This window comes from Haemaphysalis longicornis, unplaced genomic scaffold (assembly GCF_048455015.1).
Source record: "Haemaphysalis longicornis isolate Haplotype H1 unplaced genomic scaffold, Haemaphysalis longicornis Haplotype H1 scaffold_5, whole genome shotgun sequence".
Lineage (NCBI taxonomy): Eukaryota > Metazoa > Arthropoda > Arachnida > Ixodida > Ixodidae > Haemaphysalis > Haemaphysalis longicornis.
In genome coordinates this window covers 191993778-192017236 of record NW_027526385.1, presented here as the reverse complement: position 1 = coordinate 192017236, position 23459 = coordinate 191993778, and the positions used below count along the sequence as shown (strand labels likewise).

General features: G+C 40.6%; 1 long non-coding RNA gene across 1 annotated transcript; it reads right to left on the bottom strand.

Moving 5' to 3' along the window:
* Window positions 1-200: 200 nt before the first annotated feature.
* Window positions 201-19911, bottom strand: LOC144139573 (uncharacterized). The gene is made up of 6 exons (XR_013316275.1): window positions 19894-19911; window positions 7132-7158; window positions 6780-6809; window positions 6094-6152; window positions 2284-2355; window positions 201-823 (listed from the first exon to the last, which is right to left on the bottom strand). It is a non-coding gene; the product is annotated as an uncharacterized LOC144139573 (long non-coding RNA).
* Between the last annotated feature and the right edge of the window lie 3548 nt (window positions 19912-23459).

Here is a 23459-nt window from a genome sequence, read left to right as displayed (position 1 = left end):
TGTCAAGCTGAAATTGAAATTACTACAGTGTGTAGAAATTTATTAGGGCGATTAGCAGAAAAGCCTTTAGTGCGTTGCCATCATCTTTTATAAACATGATGCGATCAAAGAAAGCTAGGTGTGCAGCCTATGTTCTAAACTTAAGTTTCTCGACGGTCACCTTAGCATGAACAAATACATGCATGTTAAAGTCCGTAGAAACTAATGAGGACCAGGCGCGAACGTAGCTCCCGAGGCACCACTGTTTAATTTGTTTTCCTGTTTTGAGGCATAGTTTTTGAAAATAGCGTTAAAATCGCATGATTGCTCTCGGGCCACTGCTGATTGCTGCCGGCCAATGCAGACTTTTCAGAAATAAAGATTTCGAGTTTGTCTTTAGACACTGAGTAACACCATCTGCATGCTCCCGAGCTTGGGAGTTATTTCAGATTTTCCGGTATTTTATTAACAAAGTAAATATTTTGCACTGAAAGACCCCCAATAAATAAACTGCTTGCCCCAGCTGAGTAATTTATTGCAATAGGAACAATGGGTATTATACACAGAGATTTATTTGTTTTCCCTTTACATTAGCGGCACCAGTAAGACTTCGTTTTGCAGCGAATATTTCAGGTTTATATGAGAATCACACTGTTGCCTACCCCTTGTAGCCATAATATACGTTGTCATTGTCGTCATCACGGCCAAAATATTAGTAATAGTCAGGAGATGGAACATGGCACCGAGTGTATAAGCTTTCAATATTACATTTTCCTCGAAGGCAGGATCCGACGGCGCAGTTCATGTAGCTACCAGAGTTCATTCTCGGGCTAAGAAGAACTGACTGAAAAGAAATGAGGAGCGACATACTGAGTAAAAATACAGTTTCAACAACTTTCGTTCGAAATTTTCAAATTAGCTACATCTGTTCCTAAAAAGTGTGGTCCTCTGATTTGCACATCTGGTTTCTTTTCCAGCTGTTTGAGTACCTGATTATTTTTAGTCAGTTACCGTGAATTCTATTGCGGACGTTACATAGGGGTGGAAGGGAAAAAGAAAATACATTCTACAATAAAAGCAACAACAATCATAGAAATACAAATACGAACACGCCCATGTCAAAGTACATAGTTTGAAAATAAGGGTACTCAAAGACACAGAACAGATATCCAATTGCAAAAATAACTGGGTTAAAATGGCAGAGGTTGAAGAGGACGCAAGCATTGAAAGATGATTTTAGCATCAAAGAATAACTGTGAGTTTTTGAGAAATAAGTCGTAATAAGGAGCGTGTCCATGTTTGCTGGGAGCAGATTCCAGTGACGAATAGCACGTAAGAGTGGCGAGAAGAAAAATAGGTTCGCACGTGCGAATATTTGCAGGCGTGATCTGTAAAAAAATTAACGCGAGTAGGGGGTTTTAAATGCAAGACAGCGAGAGAAGACTGGTTCTGGTATAGCCTATGAAAATTCGATAGAAGACGTGAAAAGCAGGCGTTGTTGTAGAAGTAGTAATTTCTGGGATTTTTTTAATTTCTGTCATTGCTTGATGTTCGTGAGTGGTTCCTGAGAATGAATCGGGCAGCTTTATTTTCGAAGTGTTCAGCTTCATTTACAAGATACGACTGACGGGGGTTCTACAATAAGGCTGCATTTTCTATCTTTCATCGAACTAGTATTTCTTAGGCCAGAATCTTTGCGGATGTGTTACAAATATCAGCAAATCAACTTGGCGAAGAATTAAGTAAAATGGCAAGCGATCAAATCAATAAAGGGGACCTCCTCGGTTAGCATTGGAAGAAATTCCAGAGAGAAGCCTCCGGAGGCTATTTCAAGCTGCACGCTCATCATCGCCATACCCAAGATGAACAAAATCGCAACGCACCTCCTTTTTTTTGCCTCTGTTAGTGCATTCGGCTATCATTATTCGCAACCTAAAGCACTGTATCCTTAAAATAAAATTTAGTTGTTTCCCAATAAATAAACATTATGTTTTCCCCTGTATTCCTAGGTTTCATTGAATTCTATTGATACCAGTGTGTTTAGAAAACACCGTCTTTAAGATTAAAAAGCTGTATGTTTTAGTTAAAGGCTTAGGCACCGCTCAAAATATTGTGTGCCTCACATTTCACAAGTTTAGGGAATTTCCCTTAAGTAAACAAAAGGCACTGGAAAAGAACAGATCTATTATTTCTATATTCACCCGACTTCGTGTTATTTTGGTGGAGGTATATGTACATAAGGAAACTTTTAAACACATATTTGTAAAACGACAGAAATATCATTCAGTTTTCAGTGTATCTCACTCTCAGACATGGCGTGTGGTTTCGAAGGTTCCGTCGCCTTCCATGGCAATTTTTTTGGCAGGTCGTAGTATACTGAAACAAAGTACATAAGGAGCATGTTTAAGATTTCATTTATTCTAGTCAGCCGTTTGAACCACATCATTCCTTTGTAAATACTTAATCCCCACTTTCCATTTCCAAATATAAAAGCTCAAAGTATTCATAAAATGTTGGTCGAAAAAAATATTTCCCCGAGTTCTTTTGTGCCTCCAGTCTTGTCCATTTCTTTCCTTAGTTTAAGAAAGTCCACCAAATTGGCTTTGGTGCCATCCTGCCGAAAGCTTCGTGATTGGCTCCAAAGGTACGTAGCACTTGTGAACTGCGATGTGTGAACAGTGCGCGTAATGTTTCAGTGCTAGTTTTTAATTCCTGACAATAAACTTGGATGCATTTTAGCCCTTCACGCATCCTTTAACCAGGAAGTGGAAACTTGTCATGCATTTCTTAGACCTATTTGCAAAAGATTTTATGACAGAGCAGATTATCAGTTAATACCAGTAAAGTTCTTGGTTGGCAGGAAAATTCCCCCGAAAACAAACTCGAAAACAAAAGGCACAATTTTGTTCATAATAAACTACTCTTTCGATTGGGTATTCAGGCTTGAGGTTTTTTCATATTTATTTGAACAATATATGCATACGAAAAAGTACAACGGCAATTATTATTACAGAAGGAAGTCCCAAAGTTTACCCTGTCGAGGGGACCAACTCTGCTGAGTACAAGAGAAACGCACGCGCAGGCAGGTAGAGGGTTACAGAGATCATTGAAACGATATTTGGCAAAGAACAAACAACAAACAACACCAATTGAACATAATTAAACAGATATATTCAAAAATCGGGTTAGAGGTTATAAAACAAGGTTTATTGTAAATAATGGTCTTTGATTAACAGCAAACTCCTTGACCACAAGTGGTCTTTTATTGATTTATGAAATAAGCGTTTAAAGTTGACGAATTTCATTTTTGTAGGCAAAGAATTCCAAATGGTTTGCAAAGCAGTATAACTGAAAAGATGACTGTTGGTTTCCCGTGATTAGTGCGCACTTTTAGTAGTAGCATACTGTTCTGTTCCACGAATCTGGTATTTTTGGGGTTACTAATTGTTGGGCAGATATATTAGTAGCTACAGTACGTTTATTTTGAATTCAATTAATTAGAAGGCCGAGCTTTAGTTGTAGTGAGTATGTGAGCGGAAGAATGTTGAGATTCCGATAGATTGGGAGGGCAGATGTCTGGACAGGATTTAATGTAATCAGGCGTACTGCTTGTTTTGCAACTGTTCAAGGTGAGACATGTGAGTTTCATACGTGTTTCACCAGGAAGACAGACAGTATGTGAGGTGGCTCTGTATGAAAGCGTAACATAGCGCCAGAATAACGTGCTGAAGGAAATAATGGTGAGATTTGATTATTACACGTATACCAAAACCAATTTTTTTAAACAAGCGACATGACCTGTTAGTAAAATTTTATATGAGAGTCAAGCACAACGCCTAGAAACGTGGCTATTTTTGATGAATATATCCCGTGGTTAACTATAATGATGCTCGGAACTAAAAACATTTGCTTATTATGGGTATGAAAAACCTTATGAAGCATGTTTTTGTGGCGTTTATGGGCAGCGCAGTATCGTTACACCATGACACAATGTTTGCCAGGTACACGTTAAGTGGCGTCGTTAAGTTGGTAGGATTCTTATCACCAGCAAATATAGTCGTGTAATCAGCGTAAAAAATGCAAGCAGAACTGTTAAGGAAACTGGGCAAGTAATTATTATACAAAAGGAAAAGAAGCGACCCTAAAATAGATCCCTGCGGAACACCTTCATTAATGGTGTTACGGCATCGGCAACTTGAACACCGTGAGTGCGTCACCAAGATAACTTTTTCGAATGGTTCGTGCCGGTCCACATATACCAAACGATTCTAATTTCGAAAAAAAGAAGTGTGAATAATTGTATGAAATACCAGAGTTAATTCGATAAATATTGCCGCGGTCCAGCAACCATTGCCAAGGAAATTTTTAATCTGATCAGTGAATTTTTTTAGGGCTGGCTCCGTAGAAAAACTGGGCTGGAAACCAAATTGCCGCGGTGTGAGCACGTTAACTTTTTACGTACTTAGTGAGGCAGTCAGCAGGAAGTTTCTCGAATATATTACTTAGAAATGACAGGATCTTTATCGGGTGGTAGGTAGTTAACGCATTTCGCTCTCCTTTTTTGAACACTGGCACAACTTATCCTAGGTTAAGTCTGAAGGAGAAAAGTTCTGTGGTAAACATGTTATTTGTTAGAGTAGCGAGAACAACCGATAGCTCACGTGCGACAACCTTAATTGCAGATGGATGAATGAGGTCCCTGGACCAGGGCATTTTATACCATACAAAACACGGAAAACCTCCTCCGGTAATGTAGGGTGTATGTAAAACGATTGGTAACAACGAGCATAATGCGGAATATTAGTTGGTGGGATTTAGGATACCCTCGAAAAACACCCATTGAATGTATTAGCTATATAGGAAGAATTAGTCAGGTAGTCGTCATCGTCAACAATTTCATTTTCGCTGGGTGTTTGTTGAGACAGTTTCAAAAATTCCTAATTAGTTCGCAGTTTTTGTGATTGCTGTTATCATTTTTATTAATTTAATTTTGATAATAGTCTCGTTTTACGGCTTTTAGGACTTCAAATAATGTTTGGGAGTAATTTTTGAACCGCTTTTGTAAAGCTACATTAAACGGGCGCATTTTAAGCTTTTTTATGTAGGTTGTCCTTCCTACGGATTTACCGCAGTTGATTGAATTTGATCCACCGATTTCTTGGTGCAGAGTAGCGTTTGTATGTCAAAGAAAATGATGAGCCCATATTATTGTTTCCGTTATTTTATAGAAAAATTGGTAAAAGCGGCTTCAACATTTGGTTCCTGGAGAATAACGTTCCAGCCAGTGTTTGAAATTAACTGGTCAAACAATTTGGTGTCGAAGAAACACCTTGACAGAGTTTTCCCTTGCATTGATTATGAGTTTGGCCTAATAAAAAAGTAGGATATTGGTTCAAAATATAAAAGTTAACGATGCCCGCAATCTGAGGCGAAATGACGTTCGTTAGGACATGATCAAGAGAGTGCCATGGCCGGGTGATGTGCTGCCTGTCGGCGATTATAACAATGATTTCAAACCATAGCCAACAAAATGGTTTCCGTATTCTACGCGGCAGCTGCTCTTCATATCTGCAATGTCTATATTCACATAACCACGAGTTAACGTTTTTTTTTGGATTGCACAGAAGTATGAGAGCTTTTTATAAAAATATTCAGCGATTGTTTATTTCAAGACTGATGCTGCTTTGCAATACACATTCACCAACTACGTTTCATGGTTTTTTTGTTGGTGTTTTTAATCCTTAGAAGGAAGCTTGGTTTTCAGTTTCCGAGGTCTTGTGTGGTTTTCACTCGTTCCCCCCTGTAAAACGCGCAAATGCCCTCTTCATTCAGTAGCTTTGTTGGTTATACTTGCTTTTGCAGAATTTTTTACAAGTGGTTGTGGCATGCCGGGAGAACGTTTTCGTCAGTGGTATGCAGATGCTTTCTCGTTAGAAAAAGTTCGTGACAAGGTACCAGCAGCAACAGTGGAACTAAAAAACACTGTTAAAACCGAAATTATTTTTGTGCAATACAAGTACAAGACGACTCAAGTTGATTGCCTAACATGGGATTTCTCTTCTTTTATCGTGAAAAGTTTCCGGGGTGTATAAGAAAGCATATACACATGCTCACCAAGTGACTGCTCGCTTCCAAGACTGTGTGCATACAGTAACGGTGGTCGTAGTAGATTGCTGAAATGGAGTCAAAAATTATTTGTTTAGTAGGTCAACATTTTTGGTAGAATTGCAGTAAAACGAGGCAAAAACAGCAGAATATTCTCCTATAAAATATGAGAACTTGAAAAAAGACTTCCTTTAGGAGCATCTGTAAAAAATTCGACCACTATCTGTCAATTCCTTCAATGCAACCTATTAGAAATACTACACACCAGGTGTGCGCATGAAGATGGCTAGTACACATACAACAGTTTAAAAGGGTGCTTGTTTATACAATATTTTTTATTAGCAATGACGCCAAATTGTTTAATGTTAATTCCACCTTCCACAAGGTAAATATTAAAGTATTTACGACGAATATTTAGGAAAGAAACTCCTGTAAACAGGGCTTCTATACGGATTAGTTTTCTAAGGGCAGGACAAAATGTAAAAATGTATTCGAAAAGCTTCGGTCTTTGAGTCGCACATGCTGCAACGATGGTACGCTTAGGGTGAACGTTAGCTAATTTTTATAGTTTTATGGTTAAAAAAAGTGTCAGTATTGTTAATTTAGGTTGTATATGACTGCACATGGCGGAAACTTACTGCTCAATACTTTTTATTACTTTTCTAAGATGTCAAAACGTAGAGTACTAAACTTACCGCCCTTATTAGTTTCATTCCAGTACGAACCTGAAATTTGCAGAATAAATTGTAATGCAAGTATCTAAGGCGGCAAAAACTGATGCGAGAATATATTTTCAATAAAGGTGACCTTTTATGCGGTAAAATAAACGGTGTGGCAACGTTATAATTGCAATATAGCTGGCTTCCTTCTGTGCCGTCTGAGTTAATGGGGCCAGGCGCAGTTGCAATTTTGAATGCACAGAAATAAATAGGTGAGAGTCTCTGCATTTACCAACGAAATGATGAGAGGTAGGAACAGAACTGTAGTTATTTCTATTGGGTGACTGAAATACCAGCGCGGGTAAAATTTTCAGAATACGTAACTTACGTGTCTGGCGTTTTCTCGTTCGGGATTCTAGAAACCAAAATATGCCAGTGTGAATAAATTCGTGTAACTTTTCATATTGAATGTACGCACACGACTGCACCGATACATATAGATGCAATCAGCGTGTATGTACACTATATATATGCATTACGATGTTATAAAATAATGGAACCCTTTTTATCTCTAACAACTAAGGCAAAAACACTGCCACCTGTTTGTTTTTGTATTATTCCGGTCCTCATTCGCTGCATGGAATATGTATTTAAAAATCAACTTCCAGTACTCCGGCAATAAATCAAAATATATTTTGTTTGGTGCAACTCGACAAGGTAAATTTACCATTTCTACAGGGTGCACGTGTTTTTTCTCTGTAAAACCATGTGTATTACTCCATGGCAGCGAAATAGGACACCCGTGTGTCACAGACATGCGTACACTGTAGCATACAAATATATCTTCGTATCTAGAAAAAAACTTTGGGAATACCTTTAGGTGGATATTCCGTCCAAGAATTTATAAGTTATGACCACCGTTTATGGTAATAATGAAGAGGGAAATGCATTCTAGACATTTTCTTTATTGAAAATGTTTTTGCTGTTCGATCAAACAGTATAGCGTAAACCTCAAGCTGCATTAATTTCCCCATCAAAAATTTTAGCCAGTCTTCGTGTCTGAGGCACAGCCGCTTGCGTTGAACGAAAATTGTCCGCGAGAAAAAAAGTTTCTGAAAGATTCCCCACAAAATATATACAAGGTGTTCGCAAAGTTGACTTATGTAAAAGTTGTCAATTCCTTTTTTCATAGCTGCGAAATCTACATAAAATAAGCTGGTAACTGAAAAAGTCGTTGTAGGCAGCATGAGGAGGATCACTAGAGAGAAAAGGTATTTAAAACTCTTAGGAGGTTACGTTTATCCAAGCCATCAATTCAGGTACAGTGAAGGGTAGAAATGAGGGCGTTGATTCTGGGCTGGCTGTGCTCATACAACAAAAATATAGTCTTACATAGCAAAAACGTTTTAAGAAGTTCTGTATAAAAATTGATATCTTTCATTAATAAAACAAATAAGGAATAACGTATATAACACGTCCTAAACTAGACGCAAAAAACTCAGAGGTGGTCAGGGCAAGTGTGTCACTGCCCGTGCCGCACAAAGCCCTTCTGATGCCCCGCTCCTTAGACTAACGGTAAAAATAGCGGCAACTATTCGTTAGTACTGGTTGCTTTGCACAACATACATTTCGAATGAAATATTTTGCCTAGTTTTTTGCTGGAATAACGTAGTTGTCAGCTCACACGATGATGATGATGATGATGATGATTTCTATTGGTTTCCCCTTTGTATCGGGGTGATGACATGTCATCTGACCAAAAAGGACTAATATACCTATGTTTTACACTTTTGGTTCAATACTAGCGCTGCTGAGGGCAGGCACAAAAAGCTTATTAGGCACAAAATACTTTTTTTTCCTGTTACAGGTGGTAACTGTCCTAGGCAATATTCCCCTCTCTGCTTTTCGTCCACCAGCATTCTAATCTTCTTTTCGTCCCCTCGACAGCCTTGAAGTTAACTTCCTCTGTGATACCCTTAAATCCTAGGGCTTCTGAAAGCCCAATATTCCCTTCATGTATATTTGGATGGATACCCTCACATTCTAACACGATGTGCCGCATAGTTTCTGTTTCTTTTCCGCAGACCACGCATACCCCATCATTTTTTTAATACTTCCCCACAACACTCTTAGTTCGCAGGCAACCTGCTCTAGCCTCAAAAAGCAAAGCACTGCCCTGGGAATTATCGTAAAAATTTTCCTTTCTGATGTTCATCTTCTCAGCCCTGTACATCTCTAACGACGTTTTAGCTTCCATTTTTTCCCTCCATTTATTCGTTTCAATCTGCCTTGCCTCTTTTTTGGTTACCTTGGCTGTTTTGGATTCCCCACTGTTCTTTCCGTATTTCATCGTTAGCCTTCTAGTCTTTCTTAACCACTGCGTGTCCACGCTTTTCGAGTATAGGGACCGGGCGGCCGTTGTATGGCACCACCGTCGTTTCAGTGAACAGCGCCGCCCGTGGCGAACCGCTCGTCAGTGGAATGCCTGTGGCGGTCAGCGCAGCGTAGCTGTGCATGGCTTTCTGTCGTTTTTCTGCGGTGCGGCTTGCAAAGCATACGTAACCCCACGTGCATTTTTCAGATCGGTAAATCTTGAGCGTGGATGTGACGCTTACGAGGTATGCCATGAGTGTTATTTACGTCCATACTCAGTATTTACAAATAGCAGACGACGCTCAATGCGCCAAGCTGAAAGTCAAGCTGGAAATGAAAGTTCGTTGCTTCATGCAATTTTTCCATGTCTGCATGCAGTTTCGCGAATCTAGGAGTATATTGCCGCTAAATGCTCCCACAAAGCCGGTGTGTGCAAACGATCTAGGAATGCTGCGGCGCTGGCCTTTGGCAGTTGATGACGAAACGGCGTCGACGTCGTGCACAAGCGAAAGACAAAGTTGGGGGGTGTCTTCGAAGATTTACCTCAAAACAGAAATTGTGACGGACGACGCTTCCGTAACTTCATTACCAACGGCTGAAACGTGTTTAATTTCACAGAAATGCTCCTACTACAGTCATTGGGAATCGTCGATAGAATAAATACCGCATGATAGTAGAACGTTATTGCTTGTCGTGGAGAAGCATTGCTTTACAAGAATTGCAATGGTTGCTGGCCATTTGGTAAATGGTTTTTCAAAAACCAATTCCTGCGTGGCTGAAGGACGCAAGACAGGAGGGTGCCCGAAACCTGTACTCAGCTTCACAATTGAATGCTGCGGTCGGTTTACAAGCTGCCACCTACGCTTGAAAAATCATGCACACCTCCGTCTAACGACGATGATGGTTTATCGCAAAGCTCTATCGTATGGGTTTCCTTGGTTGCTTCTGGATATAAACTTTGACTAGTTAAGCGTCGAATTTTACCAGCACGCAGTTTGGTCTTTTGATCGCAGTGTCTTTGACTTTGACCATTTCCCATTCGATTTCGCACGAAGAAAGCTTTGTGTTCAACCATCATAATCATTAGACGGAGGGCTAGATGATTTTGCTGTTTAATTTTGAGCTTCCATGTCCCCTCTCCAAATCTAAACTTTTTCCAGCGTGTCGGAAATGTGTCTGTGGTGGAGGACTCGGGCTCATGCACTCATATTTGAGGCAACTAATCGCGCGTTTTTGGTGTCTTCACCAGGCATTACACAATTTTTTAGGTACTCTGTAAAGAATACTTAAGCATTAAAAAACACTGGCTGACGTTAACACTGCCACATTTTTTAACTATCGGTGCCAGCCTCTATTCTACGCAGGTGGTAAAACGGGAAGCGGAGGAGGGATGGTTTGTAGCTTGGGCTGTTGAGTTGGTGAATAACTTTGTCTCTTGATAAAATGACCACCACAAACGTGGGATTTCCACTTCGGCTTTCAGGCTCCCATGCTGTCACAGTGTCGCTCGCCAAAACCTAAGGTACAAACCTCACGGTTACAGAAAGTGTAAACTACCGCAACATTTCTACGGCTACACGGTAATCCATCTCGTATGCAGGTGCCTTTCTATTTAAAGCACACGTATCGAGGTATCCCAGCGCTGAGGCTGGCGTGGAAACCGTAGTCATTGAAACCAGTGAAGATAATTTAAAGTGGTAGAAATGAATTCTAATATTGGTAATGTTTTTATTCCTACTCAGCTCGCGAGGAGCCAGCGCTCGTGTCAATGTAGCCCTTCCCCAACCTGACAAGCATCCAATAAGTTTGCGTAGCCGTTCGTGCATTTAAGAAGAAAATAATATTACTAATAGTAGTTTTATTCGTACTCAGAACGGGTGGAGTCAAGCGCAGATCGCTGCAAAAAGCGCTCATGCCATTGCAGCCGATACCCAACTTTAGACGCGTCGGACAAGTTTACGTAGTCATTACTGCATCTAAGAACCCAACACATCTGTCTAGACTTCGTTTCATCTCACATGTCTGCTCACAACACCACCAAAACATACAAATCACCGAAGCAAACACGACAAAAACAACGGGAGGCTGTGTAGTCCAATGCACCGGCTCATTCCACTGACGAGGGGAGCGCCGAGTGGTGGCGCCACCCGTACAGCTGCCCGGTCCCTATAGGTACCTAAATACCTTAGCTGCCCACCTTCGTTGATCCATTGCCCTCAACCTCATCTCAAAGCATATTTTACTCTGAGCTTCTCTAACTTCAAACGACGCCCAGCCCATATCTCCCTGAACTGCTCCGTTAGTTGTTTTTCCATGCGCGCCTAAGGCCAAACGTCCTACCGTTCTCTGGTTTACTTCAAGGCCTGATAGAACGTCTGATTTTAATCAGAGTACAGCATTCGCAAACGTGATACCCGGAACCATTACTCCTTTCCACATTCCTCTTACTACTTCATATTTGTTATACCCCCACAGAGCTCTATGCTTCATTATAGCTGCGTTTCGCTTTCCCTTAACCTTAAGTTGCTCTCGTGAGTACTTAAGTAGTTATCGCCTTCGTTTATCCACACTCCCAAATATTTATATTCCTTCACTCTAGGTAATTCCCCTTGCTGGATAGACACTACGTCGGTGGTAGCGTCATTGAAAACCTATATTCCTGATTTTTCTGCACTGAAATTTAATCCGAGGTCAGTGGCTTCCTGGTCGCAAATATTTATTAGCCGCTGCATATCGGTTTGGTTATCAGCTAAAAGAACAATGTCGTCTGCGTATAACATTCCCGGAATATGCTGTTGTACCACTTCGCCTTGCAGCATATGGGTTAGGCTAAACCCTACTTGACTTTCTTCCAGTTTCTTTTCTAACCCTGTCATGTAAAGCATGAACAGTATTGGGCTCAAAGGGCATCCCTGTTTCAGTCCCCGATGGATGTTGACCTGCTGGGCGCATTTCTGTCCTTCCCAAGTAAGGTGCACTCTATTGTCTTTATAGATTGCTATAAGGAACTGTACTAACTCGTCATCTAATCCCTGGAGTTTCAGCATTCTCCACAGCCGTTCTCTGTTTACGTTGTCATATGCCCCTTTAATGTCCAAGAACGTAATCCATAGTGGTCTCTTCTGTGCTTTCGCAATTTCAATGCATTGCGTTATCACCAACAGATTGTCATCCAGTCGCCTGTCTTGTCTAAATCCATTCTGCAGTTCCCCAAGTATTTCATTTTCTTCCATCGATGCTTGAATTTCTGATTTTATCGCCTGCATTACTAATCTATACACCACTGACGTTACTGTGAGTGGTCTGTATGAATCAATACTGGCTTTGTCTCCTCTGCCTTTATATATTAAACTTTATATATATATATATATATATATATATATATATATATATATATATATATATATATATATATATATTAAACTTTCTAACCAGTCCTCTGGTATTTGTTTGGTTTCTATCACCTTATCTATTGACCTCATAAACGATTCCTTACTTTTAGGTCCAAGTAGGTTTATCAGTTGCATTGGTATTCCGTCCGGGCCCACTGCTGTCTGGGGGAAACCTTTTGCTCTGCTTTTTTTCAATCAAGGTTGCTGCAGCTTATTTCCCTTTCCGCAGTCTTTTGTGGCGCTGATATTATCGGTGCAGGTTTCCCTACCACTATTGTCCTAAACTTCTCACTAATCACTCGATGAATATGCGCCAACGCGTGCTCTCCTTCTAAATGTTCCCCCTCCTCATCAATCAGGAATTTTTGATGGTTATCGTTTTTTGAGCTTACTGATTTTACATGGTTCCAAAACTTCTCGGATGCGCTTTTGTCCTTCTTCCGTATTTCTGCCATCCATTGTTCGCTTTTCTGCTTGATCTTTGCTTGCACCATTTTCTGCACTTCTCGTTTTTTTCCCACGGTAGACCTCCCACTTTTCCTTCACTACCTCCGGTTCCATATCAGTTCTTTTTGTTCTCTATGTTCTCTCGATGCCTTTCTTCGCTGGTCAATAGCCTCTTTTATTTCCTTATTCCACCAGCTTCTCGGCTTTCTCTTCCCTTTCCATCGGTTTCGTTCCTTTGCTTCATTCATCTTACCCTTTATTAACGCAATTATTTCGTCGTAATCCCAATTTTTGCCTGGGTATTTATTGATTTCATCTTCCAATCTATCAGCGATGATCTTTAACTGATCATTATTCAAATTATTTCCTCCTATAGTACCTATTTCTGCATTTGTCCGGGTTGCGCCTCCAAAGTGCAAGCTAAACCGCTTGTGGTGGCTTCCTAAGCTGTCTGTTCCATTTCCATCTATCCTCATTTCCCGGAGCCTTCCGTATACTGTCTCGGATACTAAACTGTAGTCTATGCTGGACTGTCTGTTACCGCTTTCCCTCGGTATTTGTCCGTCACACTTGCTTTCCGTGTTTACTATTACAAGCCGGTTTGCGTGGGATAGATCTATCACTAGAGAACCGTTGTGGTCTGTGTATCCATCCAAACCTTCTATATGGGCATTCATATCTCTAACTATGATTATTTCGCCCGAATCTTTGAACTCGTTTATATCACGACAGCTTCTACGAACCTATCCACACAATCTGGGTGTAAAACCTGTATTGCCGGTAAACTGATAATGGCGTCATGAATGGAGAATTTTTGTTTACTTGGATTGGACAGCTTTAGGTTTAATATGCTGTATTTTGAGCGGGAAGCATCTGGCATTGCCATTAAGGTTATTGTTTTTAGAACAGGGATCACAGGAGCATTCGTGTCGAATTGAGCCGAGAGCTTTACAGGAAGACGCCTTCGTAACTAACCACCCTGCTGAGTTGAGGGCTAGTGACTTGGGTTCCCGCCGGGAACCCTTATTTGTTTTTATATTTCTCTTCTGTAATGAAGCGGAAAGAGTATTTCCCGCGCCCATGAGAAGTCAGTTGTCTACAAAAACTGCATAATGATTATCAGGCGTAATAAAGGAGCTCATGGACTGTCAAGTGCAGCCCCGGCGTGCCGGAATGACTGGACACAGGATACGAAAAATCAACAGGACCACTTTACATCACAAAGTAAACCTCCACGCAAGCATGACCACGCTAAAAACACACAAAGACCACGCGATCCCTGCAATTTTTCCGGACAAATTTATATCACAGACAAAACCCCCAAGCAAATATGACCACATACAACCACAGAAAAACCGAAATATTACAAACATTTGCAATAGAAACGGAACCCAACTACGAAACCCTAAGAAATAAATACATTTCAATCATTTCAGCAGGCATGTAAATGTTCCAACAATGAGCTCACCCAACAGTTCTTATTCACATGGCCTACCAAGTCACTTGTTACCGCCCCGTTGTTCTGGTGTGGCCATCCTGACATGGGTTAAACATCAGGTGGGCCTGTCCATATGCGGCATGGACGAACCATTCGAGCTGTACCTTCGCCAGAGTGGAGCTCAGTCGCTACTTCTGTCATAGCCGTGCACCATAGGGGCAACACCTGTTTCCGAAGAGTCGCCCTTGTGGAGCAATCCCGCCATGAGCCGACGGAGCGATGGCGCTACGCGTTAGCATTGGACCCTTGCTGCTGGATCCGCCCAGGATACTGGAACCGCTGCCTCGTCGGACCGCTCCCGCACACACGTTTGTTGTGCGTGGCAGCATCACACCTGGCTTCATCTTGCTAGACCCTGCCATCTGTTCCTGGCGCTACTGTCTCGTTCTCCGCTCCGCCTTTCTTTGCTTTCAGATCCACGCTTAAGCTGACACTAGGATCCTTCCCGGTACTGGCAGAATAGGCCTGTTGCCTGCAATATTCTCGTCGTTCTCTAATCAGAGGAAACGGCCACCTTTGCGGCGGGGTGCTTGTAATAGGCTCATTTGCTGCAAGAAATTCGCATTCAGAGTCTTCCACATTGTCAAATGGGATTTTGGCACGTCCCTTTTAAAGGAGCCATGAAGAGAAAATACAACTTTGTTTAATTTGAAAGAACTAGGATTCAGTATCTCACCAAGCTCCATTAGAGCCACAAAGGATGTTTTTTAACGAAAAAAAAAAAGCAAGAAGTATTTAAAAAATTTCAAATTTTGCGCCACAGTGACGTGTTATGAGCAAGAATGACGTCATACGGGCCAACAATAAAATATAATTTTCAGTGCGTTAACTGCACGTTAGCATTCAAGTGATGCGGTCAAATGAAACTAGAGGCCCCATTACAGACGTCCAGTCATGTGTCGTCGCGACAGGTCAGTTAGGCGGCCGCCAATCGCACAAACAAGGTTCCGTGACGTCATAGAAAAGTTGCGGGAAATTGGCTAGGGGGTCGCCACGGCTTCACACGTTTTCTTTAATATCTCCATTATTTGTTCGAAGATTGCGATGATATTGGTATGATTGTTATCGGGACTAAGCAGTCTTTATAATAAACCCAACTTGTATTTTGTCTTCATGGCTCCTTTAACACAGATTGCTTTGACTCTTGATATACACGCACCAGTTACCGATGTGTGGCAGTTCCACCGAGTGACGTCACCAGTAACGCAAGAGGCCTTCACACGTTTGCTAATTTAGGAAGGTTGTCAAACCCCATTAGAACAGATGTCCTCAGGTTGAAATTTTTAAGTTTCTGCGTTTGCTCGCGTACTACAGATTTCCACATTAGTACGAAGCCACTCGGTGCAAGTGTCTATATAAAATGACAGTAGGCGCCTGAGGGAAAATTCGGTAGTAGAACCCTTTCAGAGGTTTAATTTGTAATAAGGCGCTGCAGGGCTGTCATATCTATTTGCAATTATCACTAAAGGTATGAAGTAGACTTCGCATGAGTAAAGAATTTATTCGTGCCTGGAGGCTTTTATAAAAATCTCACCATAATACGAATGTATTTTAACACCACTGTAGCGTAGAACCTTGTGTCTTTCCTCCTTCAGACCAGGGGCCTAGCCAGGGGGCGTGTTTCGATGTCAGAAGACTCACCAAAATTTCTGAGCAGTGCATATATGTCTCCCCCATCACGATGCCTTTTTTCGCAAATCTACCTGCACACCGAATTGATATACTATAATGTAAAACGAAAATTAAGGGTATAGGTGTAATAAAGCGAATAATGATTAAACAGTTGTTGTAGCGGAGGATCTCGTTCTTTTATTTTTTACCGGTGGTGTATAACGGCTTTCAAAATATATTTCCAGCTAACCTACTTCCTGAGCCCTCAAAATGTTTGTCCCTATATCGCGTTCCCCAATATTCATCATCATCATCGCCAGCCTATCCGCGCCCACTGCAGGGCAAAGGCCTCTCCCATTATTCTCCACTTACCCGGACCTGTGCCAACTGTGACCAATTTGTCCCTGCAAACTTCTTGATCTCATCCGCCCATCTAACTTTCTGCCGCCCCCTGCTACGCTTGCCTTCTCTAGGGATCCACTCTGTTACCCTTAATGACCAGCGGTTATCTTGCCTTCGCATTACATGCCCTGCCCACGTCCATTTCTTCTTCTTAATTTCCACCAGTATGTCCTTAACAGGCCTTTGTTCCCTGACCCACTCCGCTCTCTTCCTGTACCTTAATGTTAAACCTATCATTTTCCGCTCTATTGCCCTCTGAGTCGTTCTCAATTTAAGTTGAACCCTCTTAGTGAGCCTCCACGTTTCTGCCCCGTAGGTGAGTACCGGGAAGACACAGCTGTTATACACTTTCTTCTTCAGGGACAATGGTAGGCTGCTATTCATTATCTGAGAATTTCTGCCGTATGCAATCCACCCCATTCTAATCCTTCTAATTATCTTTTCCTCATGGTTGGGATCCGGGGTCACAACTTGGCTTAAGTAGATTATTGTGTGCTAAATTACACATGGCGCACTTTTTATTCAATTCATTAGTTCAATGCAATTGTTCAATTCAAGTTAAATCAATTCAACATGTTTAATCAATTTGGTACAAATTTACCGTGCTGAGGCTGCCCCCCACAGCGATCTGTTGACACTTTTTTCTGCCGAATGCAGCTCAATCTGTAGCTCTTCCTTGGTATGGTTTACCTTGCATCTCTTTGAAACCGTTAAAATACATAATTATTCAGTTTGCTATACAATATTTTGCATACTCACATTGAGACAACAAGATTTCCGCGGTTCTATTTTTGCGCAACAATGTATGCATGTTAGAGGTGTAATACGTCTTAACAGTTTGGGAGTCTTTACTAATACATTTCTCGTTATAGCGCTCGTTCGAATCTTCCTTCCTAGCGGTGGGGTCGAGCGGTGGAAATGGACAGGCCGACCAAAATGATCACGTTATTATAGCCCCCCAAGTATCTTTTTTTGAATATTGTTGTGAGTGTTGGTGAGACTCATGTTTACGCCAAAGCAATTATTGAGGACTAACGCCTTCAGCCACTGCGTTGGATTCAAATCATTCATTAGCATAATCAGTTAAATCGAACTGATTTTGGCATGGCTGTGTTCAGAAAATGATGCCCTCAAGCTTTCCAAAAATATCGCTTGTCGCTAACCACTTTGACAATATCTGAATTAGAAATTTCGATACGGGTGTTAAAGAGGTATTTTGCTGTGACAATATAAGTTTTTTGACATCCTGAGTTCGCTGCGTCCCCGTTAGGATAAGCAGCAATTCGCGTATGCAAGCTGTTTGTTTTATTTGCGCGTAAACATTCCCTGCAGCAGCTTTAGTTTTCTCGACGTAACCGCAACCCATATTTCTAAATGACTAAGCGAAACAACCTCTAGATGCCTATCAATTGGTCTCTGATCATTTATAGCGACATTGTCACAGTTATAGAGGTATTTAGTATTAACAAACGTTTATTGGAGCAAAAGGAAATGGGTACAGGGTGTTTGTGAAGCGTTAGGAAAGCCGTCATTGCTAAAATGTTTTTTCAATTGCAGAGGGCAGGAAACGGCGATGATGGCGGACGCTAGGAAGTACGAGTGCCATTTCAGCAGATTCGCATGTTGGGGAACCGAGGGGTGGGGCGTAGTCTAACTGTAGACAGTGATATTAGAAAGTGCGGGAGCAAGAACTCAAAAAGAATTCCAGAACCCCCAGCGTTATCCTGAATCTGATGGTTCGTCGTCGTTTTTGTCGCAGATAGGCAACGATGGTTTACTTTTGGACCATTTCTTGAAATCTTTAAGCATTTCTTGGAATATTACGCGCGAGCACACTTCAGAGTTATTTTTTTTGCATGTGGCTTATTACCAACACAGAGAAATAACAACTATCCTAAAGTGCTCGATTGTTTTATGCAAAACAAAGATGTGTTTGATTTGAATCGGTACAAATGCCTTTGCAGAATGTCTTTTCAAAACAGACGTATAAAGATTTCAGTGGTTCAGCATTTGTGGCAAAATGATCTGCATCTGCATGGTGAATAATATTGCTAGGGTCTTCTGCACTTGCGTTTCAAAGCTGAGAAAGTGTGTGCTTCCCGTTTCGATAAAACATGTCGCCCCTGTGAGTGAGGTTTGTCTGAGTTTTTGGCTGCTGTGCTGACTATTACTATGAATATGATTGCTCAAAATCCCGAAACAAACATTTTCGGCAGTTAAGACCCTTTTTTACGTCTTTTTTCTTTGCTCATTTTTCTTGGTGTGTCACAAACTCCACTCTGCGTGTTTGACCAAGAGGCCTTACCAATAGCTTTCGCAAGCCATATATTGAAATCTAACAATACATAACCCCAACTTCTCTGTCCCACATTTTTTTGTGTCTTTTCATTCTGTGTGTTTTATGACTCAAATGATTGGGAAGTCGCCTTTTTTTCACCTGAATTGAGACTTTCTCTGGAGATGTGCAATGTGGATCACGAGTAGCGGCAAAACAACACCGGACTCAGTGCACGTAAAGCAGCCGGTAGGGGCTGATGACTTTAGAAATGAAAACGTTATGTTAGGTCTAACGTATGGGCACCGCATATATGCCTAGCCCGCTCTCATTTCCGAACATAAGGTGGCGAATAATCGCGACGTCTCTATTCGTAATGTTGATATTTTATTCACATTTAGTTTTGCGGATGTGGATTGGAATAACTGACGTGAAGGTGCTTGATGTCCACGCATTAAAAACGAATTACTTCTACTTCATCTTAACTTTCTCAGCCAACAATATTGTGAGGATAAAGTAAATTATATCCAGACACATCACCTATAGCTAAAAAAGATCACGATAACGCCTCTAGAAATGCTTTTATTACGGTTATGTCCTTAAGATCTGGGATATGAACAATAGCAGTTACAAGAAAATGGAAATTACAAGAAAATAATAACTAACTACTACCTTGCAGGACATAAATAGCACATAAATAATTAGGACACAGAGAAGTGTTGCAGTAGAAAGAAGAACTCGGCCCTAAACTGTAGAAGACGAACGAAGACCCAAAAGAAACATATAAAGGCCTTAAATTTTTGTTCCATTAGTAGGTTGGTAATTCCTTTCTGTGTCTTCGCTTCGTGGTTTGAAGTGTTTTGACATGAATTGTTTAACTGCTGTTTCTTTACCAGTTAATGCAAACAACACTTCGCTGTTCTCCTCTTGATAGACAAAGAGTATTTAACAATAATAACCTGGAGCATCTTATTGTAAACCATCGTTAGTTTATAATAAATGTAGTCTGGGAGCGACTGCTGCCACATATTTGGACGAGCTTTATCCTCGACCTTACATTCTCGAACCAAAAACCACATAATGCACACTATAACATTGATTGGTGACTTTCTAAGGAGAATAAATACTTCATAAATATTTTTTGGGACTCACTTGTAGTTCTTGTAGTAGAAGTGTCTAAGAGGAACACAAAAAACGAGAGGGTTTAAAAGTATTTTGTTTAATGTCGGTTTGCCGATCAGTTATACGATCAAATTTTGATCGCTAGATTTTCTAACAATGGGTAATGTTTTAGAGCTTACTTGGGGTGGTAGGGGATGCTAATTGTGAGGATAAAATGGAAAGTTTGGTATACATGGTTAAATATAAACACAATTGTTTATTTCAGTTAAAAACCGGATATTGGGCGGCTTTCGAACCCAAAATAATTCACGAGGACCGGATAAAAAATAAACATTCAACGATTTTCGAAAGAAAATCCAAAATCTTGTGCTGACGAGGAAACCGCAAAAAAGTACACAAGAGACGAAGAGGGACAACAGAGACAAGCGCTTGTCTCTTGTTTTTCTTCGCTATTTGCGCAATTGTTTCCGCTTTACTCGTCAGCAATGTGAACGCCAACTGCACAGAACAATATTTACTTGCAATAAACAATTCATAAGTAGAGGAGAAAATCACGTTTTCCTGAACTGAGATGAGAACGTTCGGAATTTTGTATTAAACAGCAGGCCTTAAAATAGGATAAGGGGATTCTGACGTGGTTTACGTTTTTATTGTCTTATCTGCGTCTCATCATACTCACACGATTATCACCTTACAGGAAGAATTGTCTTAAATAAATGCAGTTTCTTCCCCAGGACTCTCGGTACTACCCTTTATACTTCGGAAGCTGCAGTGAAAATACCTGTCAAGATATAAATATAAACTCAAGAGAAATTTAACCTTGTAATTCGAAATATTAACTACATATTTTTGTAAATAATTAATTGATTTTAAATATAGAGGGACTCACTTGAAGTCGTAGCTGCAGCTGATTCTAATATTACAGAAATGCATTAAGGAGTTTTTAATAAAACGTGCAGCTTTAGTAAATTTTTAACATATTATAAAGATATTTTACTGCCAAATTTAGGAGCTATTGTCAAAAAAAGGCGGTTTTTAAAGCTTTTAATTCATTTGATAACTTACTTGAAGTCTTATCTCGCGAAGATTCTGAGCCTGAAAATATAAATTTGTGCTTTCAGTACAAAGTTACATTCTATAAATTGCAAAATATGTTTTATGCACAAAATCTTCTATAGAGACTTACACAGGAATCGCTCCGAAACAGACTTACGCTCTGCCAAAGGTCAAGTGGTAACTCATCGTATTTTATGGTATACCTATTTCGTGTATGTCCCGCTTTTATGCGAAGATAGCTAAAATGGTTCTCGTGGAAAGCAAACATTGACAATATATTTTGAGTGAACAGTATCTCTTTTCCGAATGTATCACACACCACGAACAAGATGGAGGTGAATGTGAGAGCCCTTCGTTCTGCACTGGGGTTGAATTGGCTGATGATCATGACGTATTTCACACCCACTGTCTGAACCATGGCTATAACCTTGCAATTGCAATACGCTGTACACCCCCAAACGAATATGGCCAAGAAAACCATTCTAAAGCCGCAATTTCAGTTCCTCTTCACAGAAAAGACCAGAGGTTCCTAGCAGAATTGGCTATTGCAAATTTTCTAATTCTCTAAAGCTCGGTCACGGGTGACTTTCAGTGTGCTCACGCATTGTCTACGTGTATGAGCTCGCTTATGCCCACCAGCCGCTCCGAAATATATACAGAAAACATATTTGTCCCTAATGACGCCGCATTATATCACCAGTGTTAGCATGTGGCGGCTGATGCACCAAAACCATGGAAGTGATCCAATACTCCTTTTGTAGCAATTGCTGGTTCAGTGATATTTTATAAAAGGAGGTTGTAAAGTTTTTCTCGTGTGCCATATCCTGTTTGAAGTTGTCATCTTGCCTCAAAATTAATTTTATTGTGGTATTCAAAGAACAGCCGGATTGGCACAGAGGGACCTACCGTTTTTTGCTGTTCAGTGTACCGAATTTGTCGCTGCCTGTTTCAATTTTAATAATTCTTGTCGAAGCCACGTCACAGGGTATCTATGCAATTTATGCCCTTTGTCCTTTGTATAAGCGTGCGCCTCGTCTTTGCGCCACTGTTTTTTGAGTTTCTTGATTCGTTGAAATAACGTTTTTTTTTAATTCATGCTGATGGAAGTGCACCCTTCTTGTAGGCCTAAAAGCGTGCCTGAGTGAAGTTTTTTTTACGGAAATTGTTGCTTCGCTAGGATGGAAAAAAAAGGGACAGCTGGAATACACTAAAACACCTACCTACCTGGATACTGTCCGCCAGAGCATCCACTACTGCTAACGTTTTAGGCTGTTTCATATCGTTCTACGCATTTCATAGCGGCCGTACACCAGAAAGAATACACTACATAAAATTTTCAGCAGGTTTCTTTCTAGAGCCTGATTAGAAAAAGAAAAATGAAGATCACTAAGAGTACACCAAGAAAATCGTTAGAAACACTCGGCACACTATCAATTTCCACTGCCTTACATCATGTAAGGCAAGTATAACAAAAAATTGCAATCAAAAATTTTGCTCGCATTCCTGGATTGTCTTCACTTTCTCTTGAGGCACTGTCGCAGCAGCTTGGACTTTTTATAATAAGTAGGTACAGTGAGTCAGATGTAATGTTGCAGGCTATAGCCCACAGACATCATAAGCTATAGTCTAGTGCTTCGATAGCGATGTAGGGTATACGTCTAGCCTACAATTTTGATTTTGGCGATGTTTACCAGATGTGGTTGGCAATGGTGGAAATCTGGGCATCGAACCAAGCCAAATATAATGGTTTTGAGAAAAAATATGCTAGATGACACTGTACAGCTTTCCTGCATCGTTCTCTCAGTGCACATACCGCTTGCGATTTTATCTGTTTTGTGAAATATGTACAACTACGGCTGCGGAAGCCGGGCTGCATTCCGGAAGCACCAATTTCATTTCCCAATGTTCCTCAGATTCGGTAGGGCAGCAGTGCTTCAAAAATATTCTGATGTCATTGCGGTTCTCCCTGTAGACATTGGATGGAGACCGCTCTTTGCAAACCTCGTCATTTGTTGTGCTCAAAAGGCACCTAAAAACCTTCTGTTAAAAGCGTTCGTCCATTTATGGTAAAATCGCCACGACCGTTGAAGAGGCGGCCATCGAATAGTGTTTTGATGGCACAAAAAACGTTTTTGCTCAATAATTACGACACCTCCACGCATATGCAAACTTGTTAGAGCTGCTTTACACAAATTCAAGCCTTCCAAGGGGACATTTGCGTGCGAATAGACTCCTCTCTGTTTACTTTTTCAGCCACAAATATTGTGACGATAAAGTATATTATTTACAGATGTATGTCCTAAATTTAAAAAAAAAAGTATCCGAAAGAGTTTAATAGTTCAGTCAGGTAAGAATTTAATAATGATAGGTAATGTTTGGACTTACTTGAAGTAGCAGTAGGTTTTAAATGATAAAACTAAAAATAATAATGGGAAAATATGCTCATCTTTTTAGCTTAAAAGTGTTCTTTATTTGAGATTATTAAGCACACTCTGGAGCAGTTGAATAATTTGTATGATAAGTACACATGACGTTTTGAA